Source organism: Dasypus novemcinctus, chromosome 20 (genome assembly GCF_030445035.2).
Source record: "Dasypus novemcinctus isolate mDasNov1 chromosome 20, mDasNov1.1.hap2, whole genome shotgun sequence".
Taxonomy (NCBI): Eukaryota; Metazoa; Chordata; class Mammalia; order Cingulata; family Dasypodidae; genus Dasypus; species Dasypus novemcinctus.
Genome location: NC_080692.1, coordinates 21,988,998 through 22,011,242, shown reverse-complemented (window position 1 = coordinate 22,011,242; position 22,245 = coordinate 21,988,998). Strand labels below are relative to the sequence as shown.

General features: G+C 38.9%; 1 protein-coding gene across 10 annotated transcripts in view; it reads left to right on the top strand.

Moving 5' to 3' along the window:
- Positions 1-22,245, top strand: part of PARP11 (poly(ADP-ribose) polymerase family member 11) — a 75,231-nt gene that overhangs the window by 8,417 nt on the left and 44,569 nt on the right. For 5 of the 10 annotated variants that reach the window (XR_009182058.2, XM_058282605.1, XM_058282608.1 and 2 more), the window contains exon 1: positions 17-237. The exons of 1 other annotated variant lie outside the window; for it this stretch is intronic. The gene's annotated coding sequence lies outside the window, so the exon portion shown is untranslated. Of the gene's footprint in view, positions 1-16; positions 238-5,425; positions 5,554-22,245 lie in introns of those variants that run through there. 4 more of the 10 variants (XM_058282606.1, XM_058282601.1, XM_058282602.1 and 1 more) reach the window with 3 other exon arrangements.

The window sequence follows — 22,245 nt, the reverse complement described above, 5'->3', positions numbered from 1 at the left end:
GAACGGGGCGGGGCCAGCGCTGGTTGGCTGGCCTCGGGCGGAAGTCGGAAGGTTCGGTGGTCTGAAGCCGCTGGCTTGGGACGGGGAGGGGGAGAAGGAAGGCCTGTGTAAAGGTTTCCTTTCCAGCCCTTCTCTCCCGGAGACCCTCAGGGGCAAAAGCCAACACCCCGGCCCCGCGGCTAGCCCCTTCCCCCAGGCTCTCTCCGCTCGATTTCGCCACCGTTATGTGGGAGGCCGGTGAGTAGCCGGTGGGACGGGGCGGACCCAGTGGGCGGGGTAAGGAGAGAGGCGGGGAGGGGTTCCCGGGAACTGCTCCCTCCTAACTTGAGGCTGGGTCTAGAGTTCCGGGGGCTAGAAGACTCCGGCCCTAGCGGCCTCTTCCGTGTCTGCCCTTTTGAGCGGTGGAGGTGGCCCGGTGGGTTCTCCAAAGCTGTATAGCTTTTCTATTACAATTATTTAGTTTACTTGCTGTGGTTTCTCCACCACCTTTCACCATCTCTGAAGTTTGTCTGTGGAGTTGCTGGGCTTCGAACCTGTTACTCTTCCATTGTCTCAAGTGTACCTGCCAGATCCCAACAATCTAAAGCGAGGGGATCCGACCCTCATGTCTTTATTGGGTCTAAGAGGAACCATCAGTACTCCTTTTACCATCTTGGTGGACAGCCATTTAAAAGTTGGGGAACCGATTTATGCTGTGGGCCTGTAGATGGTGAAGTTCTTAGCTCTTTTCTTTCAGTGGACAGAACTGGTGACCTGGAACGTTTCAACTCCAAGGCTCTCTCCCTCCTTGTTTGACTCCGTATTTGCATTGCCTGCATGTATTTTTCTCTTACTTTGCTTTTATACATTTATCTATTTAAAGTGAAACTCTTAGTGGACTCCATTTGCCAAGAGTATTCCATCAGTCTCTTGCTCGAGTTGAAATTGCCTAGTAACGTGGCATTTGTACATTAGTTATGACTGGAAAAATGGCAGAATCACATTTCAGCAAGCTCTTGGACTGAATATGTGAAACTAGCCCATATGCTGAAATAACTGCCTAAATTTAGTTTAATAATCCTCTGTCTCCATACTTGCAGTAGCTCCTTTTACATACTCAAGGGCAAAATAACTACTTTTTATCCCAATTCTGGCATATATTTCCCATATAAGTTGGAGAATTTATCATAAATTTCCCTATGTTTTTAAAGATATTATTCAGTAGAAAAGCTAGTGTGTTGGTCTGGATTTGTCAGTTGTACACTGTGGTTCCATCCCAATCCATTGTATAACCGGGGGCCATCATCTAAGATTTTTGGGTGCAAACATATCATCTACTATCAGGCCCCTTTCCTCGTACTATCAGGAGAAAAGTAACTGCTGGTTTTTCAGTTTAGTAAAATAATTTAGAATTATGAGAATGTGCTCTCTGCTTGTGTATTGAGTTTCACTGTCATCAACAAAAGTTCTTTTTTTTTTTTAAAGATTTATTTATTTTTATTTATTTCCTCTCCCCTTCCCACCCCCAGACCCCCACCCCAGTTGTCTGTTCTCTGCATCTATTTGCTGTGTATTCTTTGTCTGCTTCTGTTATTGTCAGCCGCATGGGAATCTGTGTTTCTTTTTTTGTTGCATCATCTTGTTGTGTCAGCTCTCCAGTATGTGCGGCGCCATTCCTGGGCAGTCTGAACTTTCTTTCTCGCTGGGCAGCTCTCCGTATGGGGCGCACTCCTTGCACGTGGGGCTCCCCTACACGGGGACACCCCTGCATGGCAGGGCACTCCTTGCGCGCATCGGCACTGTGCATGGGCCAGCTCCACACGGGTCAGGGGGGCCCGGGGTTTGAACTGCGGACCTCCCATGTGGTAGGCGAATGCCCTAACCACTGGGCCAAGTCTGCTTCCCAACAAAAGTTCTTTTTTTTCCCAGTTTTTATCAGCATTCCTTCTCTTCTTGGTTTCTCCATAACAGACCCTTCAGTCACCCAGTTATGTGTCCTTGTCAAAGTCAGTGTTTTATATCTTTCCCTGTATTGTGTAAGCTCCATTTTGTTCACTACAGTATCCTCAGACTAGAGAACAGAATCTGACACACAGTAGGCATTCAATAAATATTTGTTGAATTAGTGAATGGTCTTGGCTGAGGTGATTGGGCTACTAGTAGATAGACTCCTTTGTTCCCACTGTTCATTCTCCCTCCTCCATCATGCGATCATCATATTTCATATTAGATCATTTGTATGTTCATGAGGATTATAAAGACATTAATAAATTGTCTCACATATTTAGTTTGTAATGTCGTTATCTCATTTCTTTGTAAGAAATGCTCAGTTTTCTCTGAAATCACCCTGACCATATTGCTTGATTTCTGTAGAACAGGTTGAATTTTGTAAATAGTGGTGGAACTTTCACATATAATCCCACATTCTTTTTTTGACCCTTATTGTGCTACTGTTTTTTACTTACTGATACTGTTTTTTCCCTGTGAGCATGTGAATACTGTCAGTAAGATTAGTTTTTAAAAATGCACTCAACATTTCACCTGTGGGTTTCTCCAGTAATTTGTTGGTTCCTTTTAATAGAAGGAACATCTGGATAGTCTGCCCAGCTTTGCTAATGGAATAAAAATTAATTTTAATATAACTGTGAGTCAAGCAATTTAGAAGGTTTAAAAAAAGCCACACCATTGACCATGAGGTGCAGCGGTGCTCAGAGATGTATTCACCAAATGCAATGAATGTCTCATGATGATGGAGGAGATTGTTGTTATGGTGGGAGGAATGGAGTGAGGGGGGTGGGGGGTATATGGGGACCTCATATTTTTTTAATGTAATATTAAAAAAATAAAGACGAAAACAATTTTTAAAAGCCACAATACAGCTTAAAGATTAATGCAGATGATTGCATTACTCACCAATTTAACTCACTCTTCTTCCACTGAATGAGATAATAAATTCCTTGTTGTGAAGGAAGGCTATTGTTAATTGTTTTAATTGAAGACTTCTCCCTATTTATTTTTTGTAGTATCCATTACCTTAATATGCTACCTCTGACCTGCAGATATACCTCCTGTTTCAACCATACCTTCTGTATACATACTGTGTTTCACTCACAGGAGTTTTGAGGAAATGTGACAGTGTCGCTGGCCATGGTAATACTCAGAGGAGCTGCCCTTTCCATATGAAAGGTCTCCATGAATTGGCTCGAATGGACCTTACTACGCTTATTTTGGAAAAAAACAAAATAACCAAAGAGCTGTTCATAAACTCAGTACACATTTTCTCAGAAGAATCATGAGGTCTAGGATGATTGTATTCAAGCCTTTCACTGACCAAAGAATATAGAGGTAAACATAAGGTCCCTCCAAGGAAGACCCGGTTGACAAAAGCATCAGGAACACCCCAGTTCTGATGTGAGTCTCTGAAAGCTCTCCATCCACCTGGAGGGACAGGTAACCCTTGAGCAGTGATCTCCCAGTCTTATGGGCAAGCCCATAAGAAGTTAGAGGATTGCCATCACTGCCTTTTTTTATATATTCTGATTTTATCCTGTCTTTCTCATTTTTGTTACTATTTTGTCCCTCTTTGCAGGGATTGAAACAAATAGATCAGTAGTACAGATGAAGGAATTTCAGCTTCTCTGTCACATTGATGAACTGAAAAATAAACATCTGTTCAAGAGTACAAACCATCTATTGCAATAGTAATACTGTTAATTATAGAAAGTGATAAACCTTTTGAAAATTCTTTTCTGTTTATTAACTCATATTACTAGAATAATCTGATAAGTTAACTAAGGGAGGAGAAAATGATATTCCTCAAGATCACACATGTGAGTAACCAACAGAATTGAATGAGCACCTAAGTCATCTTTTCACTCCGTTCTGTTCCTTTGTGGTGGCAATGATAATGTTTGTATATTAGTGCAGTGTTTTACCCACTTTTCTCTGTTATTTTATATTCATAGCTGCTTTCAGACTTCCTTAGATCTGTTATTTGTTGTTCCTTTGTCAAGCTTCTTGAAAGAAATGTCTTAAACTTCTTGTTTCTTTTTCTTACTTATTACACAACTCCTTCAGCCCAGCTTCTACCCCTACCACTGTTTTCGTTAGGTTACCAAGAACGTTTGAATCACCACATACTGTGGCAACCTATCTACCGTCTTCCTCTTCTGTCTTTTTGCAAGTTGATACTGCCAGGGGTTTTCCTCAAAGCTCTCTTCGTTTTGATTTCCGTGAATTTTACTCCTTTCAATTTTTCCCCTTTCTTTCATTTATCCTTGAGTAATAATTTTGACTTAGTTGCATTGCTTTCTTAAACCCCTGAAATGTTCTACTCTTAATCTTTTTTTTAAAATTTTAACTCAGCACATCCTTTTTTGGCGAGCTTCTCCAAAACTTCAGATATTACTTTTGTGAAATGCCTGCCAAATGTCTGTCTTTGGGCCTGACTTCTCTCCTGAGCTGGGTGATGAACATCTTGGTAGTTTTTCTGATGGTTCAAACGTCATATATGTAAAACCAAACTCATTTGCTCCGTCATTGATTCATTGATTCACTATATCATTCATTTATTCAGTCAAATATTTAGTAACTGTCTACTACGTGTAAAACCATTCTAGACATTAGGGCCAGGGAGTACTAAAATGGATCTTTAGAGCCTGTGCTTCAGGGGTGTGCAATATAGTTTGAGGAGAGAAAGTAATACCAGAGGGTATGGAGCAAGTAAGATTTATTGGAGTGAGTTACATTAGAGGTAGGTCTTCAATTTATAGATAGTTTGGGCATGTAGTCTTATGGGAAGTTGAAAGGAAGCAAAATGACCAAAGCCCACAAAAGTGAAAGAGAATGGCAAGTGCCATTTGGATAAAGGAGTAGAGTGGAGATAATGCATGTCTACTGATTAAAGTCTCAGCAAACTTATGAGGCACAGGTATCTTCAGAGAATAAGAATGGAGGGGTGGTATGGTGGTAACTAACATTTATGAATGTCTTTTCTGAATCAGGCAGTGCATTTTACAGACATATACCCTCAGGTTGGGGAGAGGCTGGAGGTAGGATGTGTTCCTGGAAATGACAGTTCTATAGAGAACATAGTATGCATGAAGATGTATTCTCGGTGCTGTAATTTATTACCAGAGATCAACATGCATTCAGGGATCTCTACATTGATACCTTTGTATTTGGCTTTCTCTGTAACAGTCTAATTGTGGGTTTGGCTGAGCTTAGAGAAACAATCAAACTGTTTCCTGGGAAATGGAAACCCTGTACCAGACAGAACAGGATGCTTGTGGCAGAAGAGTGCCCACATGGGAGTGGACGAGGGAGAGGAGCATGCCGTGCCAGTGTTTAGTGGCTGGGGGCAGTGCTGAATAACTCCCCTAGGTTACGCAATACCACTGTGAGGTAGAAATTAAAATCTTTGTTTTGTTTTTGTTTTTGTTTTTAGTGATGATACTAAAGCTCAAAGAAGTTTGGTGAACTTTCTGAAAAAGGACAAAACCACGTTTTAAACCTGGATCTTTCTGTTCCAGAGTATGCACCCTTTCCAATCTAACATAGGATATCGGATTTGGAGTGAGTAGAAATGGACCTGTGAGGAAAGTAACAGTGAGTCAGATTTTGAGGAAGGAGTCCAGGATTGCCGAGAGCCCTTTACAACATGACCTTTTCATGGCACCAACCATGCATGTTTTTAGAACTTTTATAGACGTGCAGCACATGAGCAGTAGAGGAATACTGTATCCTCCAGGATTGGCAAGGCAGGTACAGCAAAAGGCCAAGGATGTGAGTCTAATAGTTTTCAGTATCAGGGAAGAAGACAGTTTGGGACACAGACTGGAGGCATATGTTTATAATCAGGGTTTGAAGGAATGGGCTGCGAAGGCAGACTGAGTATGACTCACCCAGCCTAACGTGCTAAAGCCAAATAGTGAGGTCTTTTGGCTTATACAACTCAACCTCCAAGAGCTAGGCCCACCGTCGAAATAACTTCTGATGGCTTGAATTTATTTAATGAGCACCTGCCACATGTCAGTCACTTCCAAGGTCCCAGGCTCACAGTGGTGAACAGAGCAGATAAGGCCCCCGCCCTCATGGGTTTGCATCTGGTGCAGAGGGGCAGACATTACACAGATAATTACACAAATAACATTTAATTCCAACTGTAGTAAAGGTTATGAAGGAAAATGACAGAGTACAGTGACAAGGCACTCTGGGGAGATCAGGGAAAGCCACCCAATGAAAGTAATTTTTACAGAGATCTGAAAGAGTGAATAAGAATTAACCAGCTAAAGATCGGACGGGAGTGGGGAAACCTTTTTAAACAGCAGGTATAATGTGAGCAAAGACCCTGACACAGAAAGGAGCTTGGTGTTTGAGAAACAGAGAAGTTGCATGGCTGGAACACAGTGGACCAGGAGACGAGGCCAGGAGGTAGGTAGGAAGCAGACCATGCATGGCTTTGTGATCCAGGTTTAGGATTTTGAAATTTATCCTTAGAGAAGTGGCAAGCCATTGAAGGATTTTATCCAGGAAGTTACAGGCACAGATTTCTGTTTTGAAAAAGATCTCTCTGCTATGTGTGAAGAGCAGTTAGGCATTAGAGGGTGTGGTGGACAAAATAATGGCACCCAAATAGAGTCACATCCTTATCACCAGAACCTGCCAGTATGTTAGGCTACATGGCAAAGGGAAATTGAGGTCGCACATGGAATTAAGGCTGTGCTTCAGCAGATTTTAAGATAGGAAGATTATATTGGATTATTCAGGTGGGTCCAGTGTAATCACAAGTGTCCTTAAAAGGAGAAGAAAGAGATAGAAGAGTTAGAGGGAGAAGTGCCTGAAGAATGACTGAGTAGATGCAGCATTGCTGGCTTTGGAGATGGAGGAAGGGAGCCACAAGCCAAGGAATGTGGAGAGCCGCTAGAAGCTGGGAGAGTGGGGGAAACATATTCTTCCCTAGATCCTCCAGAAAGGAATCAAGCCCACCTTAATTTTAGCACAGTGAGACTTGCGTCAGACTTCTAACCTACAGACCTGTAAGATAATAAATATCTATTGTTTTAAGCTACTAAGTTTGTGGTAATTTATTATAGCAGTGATAGAAAACTAATACAGGGAGGGATAAGAGAGAGAATATAAAAACCAGTTAGGAGTCTTTAGTGTACTCCTGAGAGGAGATAAAGGTGACGTGGACTAAGTGGGTGGTAAGTGGAGGGGGAGGAAAATGTACTGATTGAAGCTGCACTTTGGATGATGAATGCCGGGTTTCTGACACAAGCAACTGGGAAGAAGGAGATGTTTTCACTGACTGGAGATGGAAAAAGGGGAATCTGTGGGTGGGGGTTGGGTAAGAGTGTGGGGGAGAAGAAGACTTTGGACACATATGATTTAATATGATGGTGCAGCATTCAAGTAGTAAAGGAAACAATTGGATAGGTGAGCCTGGAGCTTCGAGACGGCTGGACTAGAAATGGAAATATGGGTCTCAGCACCTATAGACAGCCTTTAAAATCATATGAGTAGGTGAGATCCCTTGGACAGTGTTTCTCAGACTTTCAACATCCATTCAAATCACCATTTTTTTATACCTTAAAAAATTACTATTTTAAACAGTAAATCAATATTTTGAAATTAATAGTTTTATCAATGAAAGGGATAATTTTTTGTAGCCTTTTATACATAATGAATATCTGACTTTGTGAGATAGCTTGAGGTACAGGTTAGATTCAGACACTGATTTTTCACCCTTTATTTCTCCTAAATTAGAAAATACCACCCCATTATTATAGATTGTCAAAATATGCAACTAGTGTTACCTGGCTTTGTCAGATGTTTCAGAATATCAAGATCAAAGACAGATGGAGAAATTCTGGGAAAGATAGCTCCCTGAAAACCATTCCTAGTGCTCTGTCAATTGCCAGCTCTTTGGGAAGATGATGTAAAAGTTTACTTGATTTTATACCCATATATTTACTGACTACTGGCTGGTATGAACTGATCCTCAAGGATCTTATACTGCATATTTGACCTTTGAGAACATAGGGGACTATTATAGGGCATGGTAACTTTAAAGAAAGTAAAGGGATTTTTGTGAAAAGTATCATTAATCCTCTGTTTCAACTTTATAAAATGTACGTGAACAAATTTCTTTCCTTTTTCCTCTGAAAATGGCTGTGAACTACTTCGTAGTCCCTGAATGTTTTGAGGATGCTGAGAAAGAAAAGAAGGGAGCCTTGGTATGAGCCAGGAAGAACTTTATAAAAAAGTTAGAGGTTGAGTAAAAGTCAAGGTATAAAGGAGATTGAGAATTTGTGGCTAAAATTATAAGACAATTTGGAGAGTCTGGTATCATGAGAACCAGGTGAAGAGTATTTTAGGGTGGAGGGTAAACTGTGGAATGATATTGAGAGAGCAAGTAAGATGAGGACTGAAAAGTATCCATAGGATTTAGCAACATGAAACTTATTGGAGATCCTAGCAAGTGGTTTTGTTTTTTGTTTTGTTTTGTTTTGTGGGGTGGTGGAGTGGGAGAGAATGAGCCAGAGTCAGAAGAGCTAAACTGAAATGGGTTTTAGAGTACATGGATATTGAAGATAATGAACATAGCATGTGTAGACAAGGAGTTATAATTAATAAAGGAGAGAAAACAGAATCTAAACACAATCTGAAAGAAGGGAGAAAAAGAGGAAAAAGTTAACAAAGAACAGATGGGACAAATAAAAAGCCAATAGTAAGATAATAGATTTAAACATAACCATACCAATAATCATAACAAATGGGTCAATGCTCTGAACACTCCAATTAAAAGGCAGAGACTTGCATTGGATAAAAAAAGCAAGACCCAACTATAAGTTACCCACCAGAAACACTTTAAATATAAAGACATGAATAGGATAAAACTAAATGGAAAAAGATACACAATGCTAAAACCTGTCAAAAGAAAGCTTGAGTGGTAGAATAATATTAAATAAGGTAGATTTCAGGTAAAATTATATTATCCGGGATAAAGAATGTCATTTCCCAGTGATAAGTCATTTAATCAATAACAATCCTAAATGTCTATACACTTAACAAAAGCTTCAAAATACGTGATGCAAAAACTAAGAGAACTGTAAGGGGAAGTAGAAAGCTACAGTTATAAGTGGTGATTTCAATACTCTCTAGTTAAAAAATGGGATCAGTAGACAGAAAATGAGCAGTCATATAGAAGATTTGAAAAGCAGTATTAGCAAACTTGTTTGACAAAGAACACTCCATCCAACAATAGCTGAATACACTTTATTTTCAACTACACAGAGAACATTTAACAAGATAGACCATATTCTGGGTGATAAAACAAGTCTAACAAATTCAAAAGAATTCAAGTCATATAAAGTATGTTTTCTGGCCAAATTGTAATTAAATTAGAAATCAGTAGCAGAACAATATCTGTAAAATCCTTGCATATTTAGTAAATAAAGAATACACTTCAAAATAACCCTGGCTCAAAGAAGAAACAAAAAGTAAAATAGAAAGTATGAAAACACAACATATCAAAACTTACAAGAAAATTTACAGCTAAATTAATGCCTATATTAAAAGAAAGATAACAAATCAATGACTGCAGTTTCCTGAAGAAACTAGAAAAAGAAGCACAAGTTAAATAGGAATAAGGAAATGAAAAAGGGGAAAGAAGAAATTATTGAAATAGAACACGGAAAAACAGTAGAGAAATTCAGTGAAACTAAAAACTGCTTCTTCAAGAACATCAATAAAATTGATAAACTTCTAGCCAGATCAGGAGTAAAAGAGACACAAATGACCAGGATAAAAAGTGGGAGATATAGTAAGGGAATTTGATAAACAATTTCTGAACAATAAATATGGTAATGTAGATGAAATGGGAAAATTCCTAGAGAGAGACAAACTACCACGGTTCACTCAAGAAGAAATAGATAACATGAATAGCCACTATCTATTAATATTAAAGGATTATAATTTGTAGAAAAATGCACCCGCAGAGTAAACTTCAGGCCCAGAGAGCTTCACTGCTGAATTCTACCAAACATTTAAAGAAATACTAATTCTACACAAACTTCCAGAAAATCGAAAAGCAGGGAATCTTTTCCAGCTCATTCTCTGAGGCTGTCATTACCCTGATAGCAAAACCATCAAAGACATTAGAAGAAAACAAACTATAGACCAATATCCTGCATGAACATAAATGCAAAATTTCTAAGCAATACTTTAGCAAATCAAATAAATATATAGAAGGGTTACTCTACCATGACCAAATGGTGTTTATCTCAGGAATGCAAAGTGAGTTTAATATTCAAATAGCAATTGTAACTTACCATATAAACAAACTAAAATGAAAGATCATGATACTTTCAGTACATGCAGAAAAAAATATTTGACAAAATCCAATATCGATTCTTGATAAAAATTTCAGACAAAAATGGAAGGGAACTTACTCAGCCTGATAAGAAATATGCAGGAAAGGGCTAACTGAGTGGGGCTAGGTTGCTTAAACTCTGCACGTTCCCAAGAAAGGCCTGTTTTCATGACTCACCTTTGGCTGGCTGTGGAGAACTGAGCTCTTGGAATGTTTAATTTGATCAAAATGTGTTTGCATGCCTGAGGCCTTGAGCTGTGCTTTGCCAGTTTGTCTAGATAGCTTTTACTAACAGTGTGATTGTGGTCAACATCTTACCCTCTGAGGGTCTGGAGCTTAGGAACTGAGGTCAGTCACAAAGTTGCTATATGCCTATGTGACTAACCCCCCATAAAAACCCTGTACACCTAGGCTCCCGCATGCTTTCCTGGTTGGCAACACTTTGCACATGTTGTCACATACAGTTGCTGAGAGAGTTAAGTGTGAGGCCCATGTGACTCCCGTGGGAAGAGACGCTTGGAAGCTGCCTGTAGCAGTTTGGCATTGTTTATGAATTCCAAAAGTAGATATTAGGTTATGTTTGTAAACTGGTCTGTTTCCTTGGATGTGTTACCCTTTGATTGTATTAAAGTCAGAGGTTTCACTCTTACTTGATTAAATCATGATAAAGGTTTTGATTGGGCCATGTTAGTAGGATGTTGAGGGGCAGGGACTCACAGAGAAAATGAGGCAGAGGAGAAAGTTGGAGTTTTGATACTCGAGCCCCAGGAAGTAAACACACAGGAGAAGAACACAGAGGAATAGGAATGGCTCCATAGACACGACAGAGGCCCCGGGAAGAGAGAGAGCCTCATAGTCTACAGCTGACCTTGTGGCGAGAACAGAGCAGCTGAGCCCAGAAAGAAATGAGCCCCAAGGAGAGAGGCATTTAAGAGGAAGAAGAAATCTGAACCCTCGCAGAGACCAGCAGCTATTTTACTCCAACACGTGGCAACAGACTTTGGTGAGGGAATTAACCTATGCATTATGACCTTGTGACTGTACGCTTCTACCCCAAATAAATACCCTTTATAAAAACCAACAGAGTTCTGGTACTTTGCATCAGCACCCCTTTGACTGACTAATACACTGCGCATGGTTTCTCCTGACTCCACCCCATGCACCTTTTCCCTTTGCTGATTTTACTCAATATCCTTTCACTGTAATAAACTTTAACCATAAGTATAACATGAGACCTTCTAGCAAATAATCAAGCCTGAGGGTAGTCTTGGGAACTCCTGACACAAGGGACTCTTACAAAAACCTCCGTCTAACATCATCTGTAATGGTGAAAGACTGAATGAATGCTTTCTTCCTAAGATAAGGAACTTGGTGAATATGCCCATTCTTACTACTTCTATTCAGCTTTGTACTGAAGTTCTAACCAGTAAAGTAAGAAAAAGAAATAACCCATCTAGGAAAAAAGTAAAACTGTCTTTATTCAGATATAGAAAATCTATTGGAATCTCCAAATCTTCCTAGAAGTAATGAGTTAAGTAAGGTTGCAGGATAGAAGAGCCATATACTAGCAACATACAATTGGACATTTGAACTTTAAAATTCAATGCTATTTACAGTAGTATAAAAATATGAAATACTTAAGGTTGAATCTTATGGAAAAATTTAAAGAAGACCTAAATAAATGGAGAGGTATATTCCCTTCATGTGTCAGAACACTCAATACTATTATGATGTCAGTTCTTCCCACATCAACTGATAGGTTCAATGCAATCGCAGTCAAAATTCAGGGATCTAGAATAGCCAAAGCAATTTTAAAAAAGAACAAAGTTTAAAGCATACTTGATTTAAAGATTCAGTATGAAACTATAGTAATCAAAGTGGTGGGATATTAACACCAAGACAGAGAAATTAATTAATGGAACATTAAGGAATAGAAATAGATCTACACATATACAGATAACTGATTTTTTTTTTTTTTTTTTTTACAAATGTAAAATTCTGTGAGAAGGGACAGTTGTTTCAATAAATGGTGCTGGAACAATTGGATACCCAGGTGCAAAAAAATTAATTTCAATCTATACTTTGTACCATATACAGAATTAACTCAAAATGGATCATAGACCTGATGCAAAACCTAAAACTAAAAATTTCCAGAAGAAAGCATAAAAGAAAATCTGTAATGTTGGATAGGGCAAAAAATTCTTATATATGACACCAGAAGCATGACTCATTAAAAAAAGATAAATTGGACTTCACCAAATTAAAACTTCTATTTAAAAGACATTGTTAGAATGAAAAGCCACAGGCTGGAGAAAATACTTGTAAAGCATGTTTCTGGTAAAGGACCTCTATCCAGATTATATTAGGAATTTTTAAAACTCAACAAAAAGTAAACAACCTAATAAATAATGAGCTAAAAGTTTGACTAGACACTACACTGAAATAGTCAAGCAGATGGTAAATAAGTACGTGAAAAGATGCTCAATATTGTCACTAGAGAAATGGAATTGAAAATCATGATATACCACACCACATCTGTTTATTACAGTGGCTAAGATTAAAGAGACTCACCATACCCAAATCTTAATGGGGATGTGGAGCAACTACTACTCTAATATACTGCTGGTGGAAATGTAAAATGATGCACCACTTTTTATTTTAAAAATTCTTGTTGAAGTATGTCTTTCATACATGAACATACATAGTGAAAGTCGTGAACTTACAAAACAACTGTGCGTATCATCATACAAGGCTTCACCCCACCACCACCACAATCTTGCAATGTTGTGAAACATTTATTACAAACTATGAAAGAGCATCATCAAAATATTACTACTAACCATAGTCCGTATCTCACATTTGGTGTATTTTCCCCAAACCACCCAGTATTTAGCACCCTGTGTTAGTATTATATATTTTCTATGGTTCATGAGAGAATGTTCTCATATTCGGTTAACCACAGTCCATCATCCACCACAGGATTCAGTGTGTTACATAGTCCCATGCTTTGTAAAATCCACTCAAAGTGTACAGTCAGTGGCTCTTATTTTCATCAGAGTTGTATTGTCATCACGTCAGTCAATTTTAGAATGTTTTCCTTACTCCAAAAGCAAAAATCCTATACCCCCTAACTCCCCCCATCATTCCTTAGAATTGATATATCTTCTTTGCCATTGTAAAAATATTAACATTACTGTTAACTAGTATCCATAAGTTACATTAGTTGTAATTTTTCTGTGTATCACCACATCCTTAACACCTTATAAAAGAAGAACATTCTTATATCTTAACCAAAAATCTTCATCCACCCCCAAAATCATGGTTATACAGTCCCTAGGTTATTCCAGTTTCCTTTCAATTGACATTTACATCCACATACTATCACTCAGAGCCACAGTCACATTTATAAATCATCAGTGTTATACTCACTATCCTGTGTTACCATCGACTCTATTCATCTCCATACTTTTACAATAAAACTTATTAAAAGTTCTACATACATTAAGCATCATCTCCCATTCTCAATCCACATTGCCTCTCCTAGTAACCTATATTGTAGAGCAGGGGTTCTTAACCATTTTTGTTCTATGGACCCCTTACTAAGTCCACACTATACTGTATATTATTAAATATATCACACCACACCAACATGTCCCCACAAGAATAATGTTTTTTTAAAATTTTAATTCAAGCTCATGGACCCCTTATTAAGAACCGCTGCTCCAGAGTTTACCTCAGGGGTACTTAACCTTTTTTATTTCATGGGCCCCATTGCCAGTCAAATGAAAACCATGGACCCCTTCTCAGTATGTAGTGGTAGATCATTTTATGACATTCAACATTGGCATGTCTGTAAACTTCAAGATTATTCAAAATTACGTTTTACAACTTTCCCATAATTTCAATACCTGATAACCTAACACAGTTCAACATCTGTTCAAATGGTCATTTTCAGCAAACATTTAGAAATTTGAGTTTTCCCACGGCAGCATAAAACCATCTCCACCATCTTTATCAACCTTTTTGCAGGCAGTATCCGCTGCTACATAAAAATAAAAATCATACTAAGTCAACACTATACTGTGTATTATTTAATGAGTATACCACACCTGCACCAACATATCCCCACAAGAATGTTTTTTATTTTTTTAAAAAGATTTTTAAATTAATTATTTATTTTTAATTTCTCTCCCCTTCTCCCCCACCCCAGTTGTCTGCTTTCTGTGTCCATTTGCTGTGTATTCTTCAGTACCCACTTGTATTCTTGTCAGCGGCGCCTGGAATCTGTGTCTCATTTTGTTGCGTCATCTTGCTGCGTCAGCTCTCTGTGTGCGAGGCACCATTCCTGGGCAGGCTGTGCTTTTTTGTCACTGGGCAGCTCTCTTTATGGGGTGCACTCCTTGTGCATGGGGCTACCCTATGCGGGGGACACCCCTGCGAGGCATGGCACTCCTTGCGCGCATCAGCACTACGCGTGGGCCAGCTCATCACACGGGTCAGGAGGCCCTGGGTTTCAGCCTTGGACCTCCCATGTGGTAGGCAGACACCCTATCCATTGGGCCAAATCTGCTTCCCAAGAATAATGTTTTTAAATGCATAAGATAAAATTACAAAGGAAATCAGTTACATATATTGAAATATAGCTACTAAAATAAAAGACATGATATAATGCTACACATATGTGCCTCTTCCCTAACACAGTAATAACCCAACACATCAAAAATATAGGAAAGTTAAAGTAAAATTTTATTTTTAAAAGACATGTCAATGTGCAGACTTGTTTATCTTGAATAAGAACATTAAATTGTGGTGTAGTATTTGACAAGGCAACATGCATATCATGTTGGATATCTAATCGAGTTGATTTTTGTCAATTCAAGCTCATGGACCTCCTGAAATCTCAGGCATCTGTGGGCCCCTAGTTAACAACCCCTCGTTTACCCCTATGAGTTGCTCATCATATTTATTTCATATAAGAAAGACCATACAGTATTTGTCCTTTTGTGTCTGGCTTGTTTCACTCAACATAATGTCCTCTAGGTTAATCCATGTTGTCATATGCACCCCGATTTCCTTTCTTCTTACAGCCAAATAGTATTCCATTGTATGTATATACCACATTTCATTTATCCATTCTTCAGTTGATGGACACTTGGACTGTTTCCCTATTTTAGCATTTGTGAATAATGCTGCTATGAACATCAGGATGCAAATATCAGGTCATGTCCTTGCTTTCAGTTTTTCTGAGCATATTCCTGGTAATGGGATGCTGGATCATGTGGGAGTTCTGTAGTCAGCTTCTTGAGATACTGCCAAACTGTCTTCCATAGAAGGTACACCATTCTACATTCCCATCAACAGTAAAGGAGTGTCCCTATTTCTCCACCAGTACTTGTGTTTTCTGGTTTTTTTTTTTGCTTTTGTTTTTGTTTTTTAATAATAGCCATTCTATAAGGTATGAAAAAGTATTTCATTGTAGTTTTGATCTGCATTTTCCTAATAGCTAGTGACATTGAACATTTTAATGTGCTTTTTGGCCATTTTTATTTCCTCTTTGGAAAAATGTCTATTCAAATCTTTTGCCCATTTTTAAATTGGGTTGCTTTTCTTTATCATTGAGTTGTATGATCTCTTAATATAACATGGATATCAAACCCTTATCAGATATGTGGTTTCCAAATATTTTCTCCCATTGAGTAGGCTGTCTTTTTACTTTCTTGACAAAGTCTTTTGAAGAACAAAAGCATTTAATTTTGAGGAGTTCCCTTTATTTATTTTTTCTTTTGTACTTGTGCTTTGGGTGTGAGGTTTAAGAAACCACTACCTGCCACAAGATCTTGAAGATGTTTTCCTACATTTTCTTCTAGGAGATTTATGGCTGTTGCTTTTATATTTAGGTTCTTTATCCATGTTGAGATAATTTTTTGTATAAGGTGTGAGATAAGTGTCCTTTTTCTTTTCTTTTGGATATGGATATCTGGTTTTCCCAACACCATTTGTTGAACAGACTATTCTGACTCAGATGGGTGGGCTTGACAACATTGTCAAAAATCACTCGACAGGGGAAGCAGCTGTGACTCAATCAGTTGGGCTCCCATCTACCATATGGGAGGCCCTTGGTTCATGTCCCAGGGTCTCCTCACCCACATGCCACGGAGAGCCGCCAGCCCACAAGTGCCGCGGAGCGCCGACTCAGCAAGCTGACGCAACAAAAAAGGGAGACAAGTAAAAGCAGAGAAGAGCCTGAAGCAATGGACACAGAGCAAAACAACAAACAAATCCGCAAAGAGGGTGGGGGGAATAAAAAAAATCACTTGACAGAGATGTGAAGGTCTGTTTCAGAGTTCTCAGTTCGGTTCCATTGATGAATATCTCTATATGCTTGTACCATGGCTGTTTTTACCATTGCAGCTAAGTAATATGATTTAAAGTCAGGAAATGAAAGTCCTCCAACTTCATTCTTTTTAGGCATTTTTGACTATTTGGGGCCCCTTACCCTTCCAAATAAATTTAATAATTGGCTTTCCATTTTACAATTTTGGGGGGAATTGCATTGAATCTGTAAATCAGTTAGGGTAGAATTGACATTTTAATGATATTCAGTCTTCCAGTCCATGAACACAGAATATCATTCAATTTATTTAGGTCTTCTTTCATTTATTTTAGCAATGTTTTGTATTTTCTGAATACAGGTCCTTTATGTTGTTGGTTGAGTTTATTCCTAAATGTTTGATTCTTTTAATTTCTACTATTAATGGATTTTTTTTCTAACTTCTCAGTTTGCCCATTAGTATTGTGCAGAAACATTACTGATTTCTGTGTATTATCTTGTATCCTGCCATTTTGATGAACTCATCTATTAGTTCTAGTAACTTGGTTGCAAATTTTGGGGGATTTTCTGATACAGGATCATATCATCAGTGAATAGTGAAAGTTTTATGCCTTCCTTTCTTATTTGGGTGTTTTTTATTTCTTTTCCTTACCTAATTGCTCTATCTAGAATGTCTAACAAAATATTGAATAACTGGTGACAGTGGCATGTTTGTCTTGTTCCATATCTCAGTGGGAACGCTTTTAGTCTTTCACCATTTAGTACAATGTTAGCTGTGGGTTTTTCATATATGCACTTTACAATGTTGAGAAAACATCCTTCTGTTACTATCTTTTGGAGTGTTTTTTTAATAAAGAAAGGACGCTGTGTATTGTCAAATGTGTTTTCTGCATCAATCAAGAGGATCTTGTGAGTTTTCATCTTCCATTTTTTAATGCAGTTTATTACAGTAATTGATTTTCTTGGGTGGAATCACCCTTGCATATGAGGATAAAACCTATGTGATCATGGTGCATAATTCTTTTAATGTGCTTTTGGATTCAGTTTTCAAATGTTTTGTTGAGGATTTTACGTCTATATTCACTTAAGAAATTGGTCTGTAATTTTCTTTTTTCATAATATCTTTATCTGGCTCTGGTATTAGGGTGATACTGACTTCATAGAATGAGTTTGGTAGCATTCCTTTGTGTTCAAGTTTTTGGAAGTGCTTTAGCAAGTTTAGTATTAGATCATCTTTGAATGATTAGTAGAATTCACCTGTGAAGCCATCTGGTGCTGTGCTTTTCATTTTGAGAGGTTTTTGATGACTGTTTCAATCTCTATACTCATAATTGGTTTGTTGAAGTCTTCTATTTCTTCTAGGGTCATTGCAGGTTGTTCATGTGTTTCTAGGAATTTGACCATTTCATCTACATTTCTAGTTTGTTGGCATGCAGTTATTTATTATACCTTTTTATGATCTCTTTAATTACTTCAGGGTGAGTGGTAATGTCATTACTCCCGTTTCTGATTTTATTTATTTGCATCTTCTCTCTTTTTTTAAAATCTTTGTCACTCTAGCTAAGGGTTTGTCAATTTTGTTGTTCTTCTCAAAGGACCAACTTGATTTTGTTGATTTTCTCTCTGGTTTCTTCCTGTTGTTCTGAATTTATTTCTGCTCTGATCTTTATTATTTCTTTTCTTTGGCTTAGTTTGCTGTTTTTTATCTAGTTCCTCCAGATGTGCAGGTAGGGCTTTGATTTTAGCTTTCTTCTTTTTTTAATGTACGATTGAGGGCTATAAATTTCCCTCTCTGCACTGCCTTTGCTGTATCCCATAGATTTTGAGATGTGTTAGCATTTTCATTTGTCTCAAAATATTTACTTGTTTCTCTTGCAATTTCTTCTTTGACCTACTGATTGTTTTAATTTTCATATATTTTTGAAATTTTTCCTTTTTTTGTCTATTATTGATTTCCAGTTTCATTCCATTATGATCAGAGAAAGTGGTTTGTATAATTTCAATCTTTTAAAATTTATTGAGACCTGTCTTGTGAACCAACATATGGTCTATCCAGAGAAGGATCCATGAGCACTTGAAAAGAATGTTTATCTCTGTTCTGGGGTGTAATGCTCTATAAATATCTGTTAGGTTTAGTTCATTTATCATATTATTCAGGCTCTCTTGTTTCCATATATATCCTCTGTCCAGATGTTCTATCCAATGCTGAGAGTGATGTATTGAATTCTCCAATTATTATTGTAAAGAGGTCAGTTTCTTTCTTCAGTTTTGCTAGTGTGTGCCTCATGAATCTTGGGGCACTCAGGTGAGGTATGTAAATATTAAGTATCATTTCTTCTTGGTGAATTGCCCCTTTTATTAATATATAATGATCTCCATCTCTTATTATAGTTTTGCATTTAAAATCTATCTTGCCTGATATTAGTATCACTATTTCAGAAATTTTGGTTACTATTTTCATGGGATATCTTTTTTCAGCCTGATTATGTCCTTATGTCCGAGGTGAGTCTCTTGTAGAGAGCATATCGATGGCTCATATTTTTTTTTATCCATTCTGTACATCTATGTCTTTTGATTGGGGAGTTTAATCCACTAAAGTTCAGTATTACTACTGCAAAGGCATTATTTACTTTGACCATTTTATCCTTTGACTTTCCATTGTCATATCATACTGCTGTCTATCTTTTTACCCTTTATCTTTTTGGTGCATCGCTTTGCTGCACGGGGGTCTGTGCTTCACTGTGCAGGTCTGAGATACCTTTTTCTTTTTTTTTACCAGGAGGTCCTAGAATCAAACCTGGGTCCTCCATTTGGTAAATAGGAGCTCAGTTGCTTGAGCCATGGCTGCCTCCCTCAACCTCATTTTTGAAGGACAGTTTTGCTGGATAAAGAATTCTTGACTGGCAATTTCCAGTTTTAAGGTACTTCTCTGTCAGTAAATTAAATCCATCATACCACTTCCTTCTTGCCTCCATGGTTTCTGACGAGAGAGCAGCACTTCATCTTATTGAGCTTCCCTTGTATGTGATGCATTGCTTTTCTCTTGCTGCTTTCAGAATCCTCTCTTACCTCTGGTATTTGTCATTCTGAATAGTAGGTGTCTTAGAGTAGGTCAAACAGATTTACTCTAGAGTGTGTTAACCTTAGATATTGATATTTATGTCTTTCCTAAGGATTGAGAATTTTTTGATCAATATTTCCTCAAATGTTCTTTCTTCCCCTTTTCTGTTCTCTTCTTCTGGGACACCAATAATGCGTATGTCTGTGCATTTCACATTGTCATTCAGTTTCCTGAGACCTTGTTCAATTTTTTCCATTCTTTCCTCTTTATGTTCTGTCAATGAGCAAGTTCATATGCTCATGCCTCCAATTCACTAATTCTGTCTTCCACCAATTCAAATCTGCTGTTATGTGCCTTTAATGTATTTTTAATCTTATCCTTTGTGTCTTTCATTCCCATAAGCTCTGTTACTTTTCTTTGCAGGCTTTCAAATTGTTCTTTATGCTCACTCAGTGTCTTTTTTTTTTTTAAGATTTATTTATTTCTCTCCCCTCCCCCCACCTCAGTTGTCTGTTCTCTGTGTCTATTTGCTGCATGTTCTTCTTTGTCTGCTTCTGTTGTTGTCAGCGGCATGGGAATCTCTTTCTTTTTGTTGCATCATCTTGTTGTGTCAGCTCTTCCTGCATGCAGTGCCATTCCTGGGCAGGCTGAACTTTCTTTCACGCTGGGCGGCTCTCCTTATGGGGCTCATTCCTTGCACATGGGGCTCCCCTACGTGGAGGACACCCCTGCATGGCTCGGCACTCTTTGTGCACATCAGCACTGCATGTGGGCCAGCTCCACACACGTCAAGGAGGCCCGGGGTTTGAACCGTGGACCTCCCATGTGGTAGATGGACACCGTAACCACTGGGCCAAGTCCGTTTCCCATCAGTGTCTTCTTTTTTTTTTTTGTTGAGTGTCTGTTCCATTTTTTTTTTTTTAATTGAGAGTATATATATTTTTTTATTGACTTTGTAATAATATTACATTAAAAATATATATGTGAGGTCCCATTCAACCCCACCCCCCCTCTCCCCCCCCAACAACACTCGTTCCCATCATCATGACATATCCATTGGATTTGGTAAGTACATCTTTGGGCACCTCTGCACCTCATAGTCAATGGTCCACATCATGGCCCATACTCTCCCCCATTCCATCCAGTGGGCCCTGTGAGGATTTACAATGTCCGGTGATTGCCTCTGAAACACCATCCAGGGCAGCTCCATGTCCCAAAGACGCCTCCACCTCTCATCTCTTCCTGCCTTTCCCCATACCCATCGTCCACCATGTCCACTTTTCCCAATCCAATGCCACCTCTTCTATGTGGACATTGGATTGGTTGTGTCCATTGCACCTCTATGTCAAGAGGAGGCTCAGATTCCACATGGATGCTGGATGCAATCCTCCCATTTTCACTTGTAATCACTCTAGGTTCCATGGTGTGGTGGTTGTCCTTCTTCAACTCCATCTTAGCTGAGTGTGGTAAGTCCAATAGATCAGATTGTAGGTGCTGGAGTCTGTTGAGGCTCAGGACCTGGCTATCACATTGTCAGTCCAGAGATTCAAATCCCCTAAATATATCTTAAACCCCAACGTTAACTGCACCTCCAGCACATTAGCATGAAAGTCTTATGAAGGGAGATCCCATCTGAGTCCAGATTCATCACACATAAACACCATTTCCAAAGAGGGGCCATCTGCCCTGGTAGTTAACCCCATCGGCCATGACCATAACTCCCATGGGTCTCTTTAGCCCTCAAAGGAACCAATATCTGGGGGTTGTATCTGCTTTATCTGTCTCTCTGACTCTGCTCAGTTGTGCATGAGGGCAATCCTTCTGCCAGCCTCCAGACTATTTTTTAGAAACTCGTAGCCATATAAACTCATTTCTCCTTTCCATTTCCCCCTTACTTTAGGTCAAACAGCATTTTAAAGTCATGGTGTTTTATGTAGACATGGATATTCTGCTGATCCGCATTGAACCTTCCATATAAGGTCATTTTCCAGTTGCATCATCAGTTGGTAGTTGATAGTGGTCCCTCGTTGCCAGGGAGGCTCATCCCCGGGTGTCATGTCCCACGCTGGGGGGAAGGCATTGCATTTACATGCTGAGTTTGGCTTCGAGACTGGCCACATTTGAGTAACATGAAGGCTGACAGGAGGAAATTCCCAGGCACAATGTTGCTCTAGGCCTTGTTCTTATTTTGGGTTTATCAGCTCACAAGCATAGTCATTAGCATCAGGGGCTCACTGTTGAACCCTCACTCCCTCCCGGTCCCCGCCACTGTACCTGGGAGACTGTCGCTGCTCCCCTAGGGACCACGACAGGGCACCACTGGCCAGGAACCCAGTACCCCCCCTGCTGTGGTTTTTAATTGTTGCCACTATGAGTATATCCAAACATTACCATGCACCCTGGACATACGTTCTGTACAGCTCCCTGTCAGCCATATATCACCTGTCATTGGTATCCCATACCAGTATCCCTCCATTGCCATTGTTGAAACACTCTGTG